Source organism: Ovis canadensis, chromosome 9 (assembly GCF_042477335.2).
Source record: "Ovis canadensis isolate MfBH-ARS-UI-01 breed Bighorn chromosome 9, ARS-UI_OviCan_v2, whole genome shotgun sequence".
NCBI lineage: Eukaryota > Metazoa > Chordata > Mammalia > Artiodactyla > Bovidae > Ovis > Ovis canadensis.
In genome coordinates this window covers 53,957,577-53,964,802 of record NC_091253.1, presented here as the reverse complement: position 1 = coordinate 53,964,802, position 7,226 = coordinate 53,957,577, and positions in this window count along the sequence as shown.

Genomic DNA, 7,226 nt, shown 5'->3' with positions numbered 1-7,226 from the left:
CAGTAATAAGAAGAAGAGGAACGAATTTAGGTTTTCTTAAAACACTGTGCAAGCCAATAAGCCATATCTATCTAGCAAATCTGCCTCAGGGACTGTCAATTTGAGACCACTGCCTAGACCAGTACTAGGGGTCAGTACTCCCCCAAGAGTGGTCCATGGTCAAGTTACAAGAGAGATGTGGAAAGGACTGGACTGGATTTTGACTGAGTAACTTGAGAAAGGAAGGTGCCCTAATCTGAGAACAAGGGAGGTATATTCTAGGGCATTGAGGCACATTGGATAAGGGAGTATGACTCAACTTCTCCACAGAACCTTCTTAAAGAGACCTGTCTAACCACGAATTAAAACAGCTCTAAACATTAACCTACCTGTTATTTTCCCCTCTCCTCTTTGCTAATGTAGAAGCACTTTTGGGTGAGGCTTCATCCATAGATATGTTTATCTGCCATATTACTGCATGTGATAATTAGCCAGATTCGATCAATTATTTTAATAGAAAATGGATTAATTAATGAGGTGAACTCATTTTATACATATACAAAAAGTTGACATATATCTATAGCACAGGAGTAAATGGCATAAAGCTTTGAAAATATTTAATCAAAATAAAACAATATCAAAAAAAGAAAATGACAGTTAAAACTTATTGATAGGCATTTTGAACTAGAAAGCTCTGATTTGAGAAACACAGTTGCAGAAAACACTGAGGGATAAGCTGATAGAGGAGACTGCAGGTTGCACTGCAGACAGCATGTTCACCATTATGATTTGGGGGGACTTCCTTGGTGATCCAGTGATTAAAACTCTGAACTTCCAATGCAGGGGTTGCAGGTTCAATCCTTGCTGGGGAACTAAGATCCCACATGCCATGCAGTGTGGGAAAAAAAAAATCAAACAAAACCAAAACACTGTTGTGATTTTTCTTCAGCAGAGCTGTACAGTTCCAATGTAGCCATGAGAATGTAGACACCTGGATTGAACCTGGGTTGGAAAGGTTCAAAAGAGGGTCAACAGGGCAGAGGAAGACAGCCCATATGGGGAGCCAGGCCTTTTACACTTGCTAAGGAAAGGAGGAAGTTGCAAGCAGAAAAATGCAGCCAAGGATGTGGGGAACTTGAACAGGTACAGAGTAAGGTTGAAAAAAAATTGCTACACACACTGACACTATTAACAATATTTTCCATTTTAAAGCACACTGTCATTTTCAAAGCATTTTAAAAGATAAACTGTATTGTTCAGAACAGTTTAAGATTCCCAACAAACCTGAGCAGGAAATAGCAAAGAGCTCCCATAGACCTGATAGCCCACGTATACACAGCCTTTCCCACTATTGACATCTCCTACCAGAGCAGTACATTCATTAAAATCAATGAACTTACACTGATGCATCGTGACTAAACAAAGTCTATAGTTTACATTAAGGTTCATTCTTGGTGGTGTACATTCTGTGGATTTGGACAAATGTATAATGACGTGTGTGTGTATGTGTGTGTGTGTTAATCCCTCAGTCGTGTCCGACTCTTTGTGATCCCATGGACTGTAGCCCGCCTGGCTTCTCTGTCCATGGAATTCTCCAAGCAAAAGTACTGGAGGCGGTTGCCATTCCCTTCTTAAGGGAATCTTCCCGACCCAGGGATAAAACCCAGGTCTCCTGCACTGCAGGTGGATTCTTTACTGTCTGAGCCACCCAGGGAGCCCATATGATGTGTGTTCAACGTCACAGTATCACAGAGCATAGATTCACTGCCCTGCGAACCCTCTGTGCTCTGCCTGTTCATCTCTTCCTTCGCCCCACCCCCACCACGCTTCTGTTCACTGTCTCCATAGTTCTGCCTTTTCCAGATTGTCACACAGGAGGAATCATTCGGTATATAACCCTTCTAGATTGGCTTCTGTTACTTAGTAATATGCATTTAACACCCCCACCCCTCATCTTTTCCTGGCTTAATAAGTCATTTTTTTTCAGCACTGAATAATCTTCCCTTGCCTGGATACACAAGTTTATCCATTCCGTTACTGAAGATATCTTGGCTACTTCCAAGTTTTGGTGACTGTGAATAAAACTGTTAAAAACTTCATGTGCAGATTTTTGTGTGGACAATGCATTTTTACATTCATAGTCTGAGTCTGAATACAGAGCACATTTTCTAAATCAAATTCTAATGAGCCAAATGGAGCACATGAAATCACATCATTAACCAATATGACTGGTAGGGATTACCCTTCAAGTACACAAGGAAGTCACAGAAACTGTAACATTTACATTAGGAATGAAGAACTCTGTACCAATGGTGTCAATAAATGTTTTGAAGAAGTCTTTAATTTTATCATTTCCCTCATCTCTCTGCTCTGTACCTCCCTAACACTAAGCACAGGCAGCATGATACAGTGGATCAGTGGATGCTGTAGCCGTGTTGTTTTTGTATCCGTTTGTATAACGGGGCTCTGACACTTACGGGCCACAGGAATTGAAGCAAGTTACTTAATTAACATCTTTGTGCCTCTTCTTCCTCACCTGTCAAGCAGGGATTTTTAATAGAGGCTACCTCATAGCTGAAATGAGTCTATGTTCATATACTCTTAGAATGATGCCTGCCTGGTACATAAGTAGCTGTCAATTAAAATGAAGGGTATGTACGTGGCTCTCTTCTGTGAATGCCAGTCTCACAAGCCTGTACACAATTCTGATGAGGTTGTCCTGTTCAGTCGGACTGTCAGGTCCGTGATTTGATTTTATCCTATTTACAAGGCAACAAGTTAGCTAACTGGTGTCTCACAGATGCTGGAAGAAGACACAAGACCCCTGAGTGAGAGGAAAAAAAACTATAGCAAAAAAGCATGAGCATCAAAATGTCTGTATCAATTCCTCTTGTCTCCAAGTTACACACAGGTGACATAGGGGTGCCCCAGAGAGATGCCACACATGCAGTGGGTTGGTGTTGCAGCTGGGGAACAGTAAGCCTGGGGAACCCACTGCTTTTCCAGCAAGCACTAAGCTAAGCCTGCTCTTTGTCCCAGAGGAAGATCATTACTTCATCTCTCAAGACTGCCCACTGCAAACCCAATCATGGGAAATGGTGTGGGTAGAGTGAGCGGTAGAGTGCCTCCGTTGCTGTGTGTTGCTATTTAGTTGTTAAGTCCTGTCCGACTCTTTTGTGCCTGCTAGGCTCCTTGTCTGTGGGATTTTGCAGGCAAGAATACTGGAGTGGGTTGCCATTTCCTTCTCCATGGGATCCTCCAAACCCAGGTATTGAACCTGCGCCTCCTGCATTGGCTGGTGGATTTTTTACCACTGAGACTCCAGGAAACCCCAGAGCACCTCCCAGACAGCCCATAGTGGTTCTTGCCTCCCAGTATTCACTCTTTTGTGTGACCCCCTACAGTTGACTATGGACTGGACTTCCTGACTCACTTCTAACTAACTGAATATAGCAGAAGTGACAGGATGTTTCCTTTGAGAGGAGGTTTTAAAAGCACTGTGGCTTCAGTCTTGGGCACCATCTTTTGTTTTCTTACTTACTCACTCTAAGAAAGACCGCTGTCAGGTTGTGGGCTGCCTTACAGAGAGACCTGGATGGTCAGGAAAGGATGCCTTTGGCCAACAGCCAGGCGAGTGAGCATGGAAGCAGAATTTCCCCCATTCAAGTGAGGACATGACTGCAGGCTTGGCCAGCACCCTGACTATAGCCTTGTCAGAGACCCTGCCCCAGGGACACTCACCCAAGCTGTTCCCAGATTCCAAATCTACAGATATTGTCAGAAAGTAATGATTGTTATTTTAAGCCTCTATGGTTTAGAGTAATCTCTTGTGTAGTAATATGTAAGTAATACAGTCAGGGTCTTGCATTCTGGGCATAATGAGCAAGACACGCAGGGTCATGAGAAACTCACAGGTAACCATCTCCCAGCAACAGGGTAAACAGACAAATCAGGGGTCAGCAATGCCATCCTCCCAGATGAAGCCTTGCAGGACTTCTCTGGTGGTCCAGTGGCAGGGACTCTGTGCTCCCAATGCAAAGGGCCCAGGTTCTATCCCTGGTTAGGGAGATAGATCCTACATTCCAAACCTGAAGATCCTGCATGCCACAACTAAGACCTGGCACAGCCAAATAATAATAATAATAATAAGGCCAGCAAGCTTAGTGTCCAGCATGTAGGAAAGAAGCAGATACTGAAACTGGAAACTAGAGTTTGGAAGAAAGCCTAGAGCTGAAACTCATCTTACCAATCTTAGAGCTGTTTTTGAAATCTTTTACTTGCTGGAGGATATAATTCGCTGTTGTTGTCGGTTAGTTGATAAGTCATGTCTGACTCTGCCACTCCATGGACTATAGCGCACCAGACTCTTCTGTCTGTGGGATTTTTTAAGGCAAGAAGGAATACTGGAACGAGTTGCCATTTCCTTCTCCAGGGGAACTTCCTGACCCAGGGATCAAACCTGACTCTTCTGCATTGGCAGGTGAATTCTTTACCACTGAGCCACCTGGGAAGCCCTTGGGGACATAACACAGGGTAGAAAAAAGTGGCTTCTGCTTTGTGCAGGTAGTAGGAAGCAAGGCAGGGAGGAATCCTTTTATGGTGTCTAATGCAGAAATGCCTGCACTTCATTCAGTGAACAAATGATCTAGTTGCATATTATTACTCCCTGTACTCATTTGTCTTTTTTTCTTCCAGAGCCCTTTGTAAACTTCTGTTAAATATTTTTCCTGGTCTTATCTGTATGCCAAGGAATTCCTGAGTGTCTGATGCTTGAGCCACAATATTAAAGGGGAAATGGCGCCCCCTGGAGGCCAGAGTGGCAATGCTCAGAGACCCCAACAGGGAGAAACTAGGAGAGGCAAGGGAGATGGCAAGGTTCTCAAGAAATGCTAGGAAAATATGTGATACAATTTAAAATCCCTCTGATTTAAAAGCCTTTAGGAAATTGACATGAGAGTTTTGTAATTATGTGTGGTGATGGATGTTAACCAGACACTGTAGTGATCATTTCATAATATATATGGATATAGAATTATTTTATATATCTGAAAATAGTTATATGTCAATTAAATCTCAATTTAAAAATTCATTCTAAATAACTAAAAGAACTTTTTTTAAAAAAAGAAACAGGTTGGTATGTTTATCTTTAATACCATAAAGAGCTTTTTGGTTTCCTCTTTTTTTTTTTTTCCTCCAAAGAAAGAGTTAACTTTATATGTAATGAAGGGCCAGATAGTAGTTATTAAAAACATGGTTTTGAAATATGACAAGGCTTCCTTCTGTTAAGTTTGGCAAGTTGACAAATCTGAGCCTATTTCTTCATCTGTAAAACATGGATAATATCTTATTGGATTATCAGTTCAGTTCAGTTCAGTCGCTCAGTCGTGTCCGACTCTTTCAAACCCCATGAACTGCAGCACGCCAGGCCTCCCTGTCCATCACCAACTCCCGGGGTTCACTCAGACTCGCGTCCATCGAGTCAGTGATGCCATCCAGCCATCTCATCCTCTGTCGTCCCCTTCTCCTGCCCCCAATCCCTCCCAGCATCAAAGTCTTTTCCAATGAGTCAACTCTTCACATGAGGTGGCCAAAATACTGGAGTTTCAGCTTTAGCATCATTCCTTCCAAAGAAATCCCAGGGCTGATCTCCTTCAGAATGGACTGGTTGGATCTCCTTGCAGTCCAAGGGACTCTCAAGAGTCTTCTCCAATACCACAGTTCAAAAGCATCAATTCTTCGGCGCTCAGCCTTCTTCACAGTCCAACTCTCACATCCATACATGACTACTGGAAAAACCATAGCCTTGACTAGACGGACCTTAGTCGGCAAAGTAATGTCTCTACTTTTCAATATGCTATCTAGGTTGCTCATAATTTTTCTTCCAAGGAGCAAGCGTCTTTTAATTTCATGGCTGCAATCGCCATCTGCAGCGATTTTGGAGCCCAAAAATATAAAGTCTGACACTGTTTCCACTGTTTCCCCATCTATTTCCCATGAAGTGATGGGACCGGATGCTATGATCTTCGTTTTCTGAATGTTAGGAAAAGGAGTACGTCAAGGCTGTATATTGTCACCCTGCTTATTTAACTTATATGCAGAGTACATCGTGAGAAATGCTGGACTGGAAGAAACACAAGCTGGAATCAAGATTGCTGGGAGAAATATCAATAACCTCACATATGCAGATGACACCACCCTTATGGCAGAAAGTGAAGAGGAACTAAAAAGCCTCTTGATGAAAGTAAAAGAGGAGAGTGAAAAAGTTGGCTTACTGGATTATAGTGAGGATTAAATCAGACTTTATATATATCATGTACTTAGCACTTAGTAAACACTCAGTATTTAAAAGTTGCTATTATTACCCACTAATACTAGTGTAGTAATAATAGTGTAGTAATAATACTATTACTACATTAATAAGATGATGTGTTCTATGTAACCACAACCTAATATAGTATTCTATATGCTGGTAACAGAATTTTCAGATAAGAATTTAAAGACATATCTGGATAAGAAACCTCAATATTTACTTTTTAAAAGCCCATTCTTAAAAAAATAATAAAAATAAAAGCCCATTCTTCTTATGCTGATCTGTAAATTAAATGCAATTTTAATCAAATTCCCAATGGAATTTTTAAATTTAAAAGTTGATTCTCTAGCTTATCTAAGAGAGTAAATGCTTGAAACTAGCCAAGGAAGTTTTGAAAAACAACTGTAGCAAAATAGGACTTGGCTCACGAGACACTGAAACGAACATGGTAAATAGGATAGTGTAGTACTGATCAAGAAAACATAAGCAGATCGTAGAAGTGGAACAGAGTCCAGAAAATAATGAGGGTTTTTATGTAGAGGAGTTCATATATGCTCAAGGTTGTATTTCAAGTCAATGAGGGAAAACTGGATTATTAAACACAAACAGCACAAGGATAACTGGCTACCCATAATTTACCAGAGATTTAAAGATCTAAATGGAAAAACTGAAACAATAAAACTGTTTTAAAAAAAGGGGGGACTTGCCTGGTGGCTAAGACTCTGCATTTCCAGTGCAGGGGGAGTCTGACTCTTTGTGACCCCCAAGGACTGCCCACGCCAGGCTTCCCTGTCTATCACCAACTCCTGGAGCTTGCTCAGACTCATATCCATCGAGTCGGTGATGCCATCCAACCATCTCATCCTCTGTCGTCCCCTTCTCCTGCCTTCAGTCTTTCCCAGCATCAGGGTCTTTTCTAACGGGTTGGCTCTTCTCA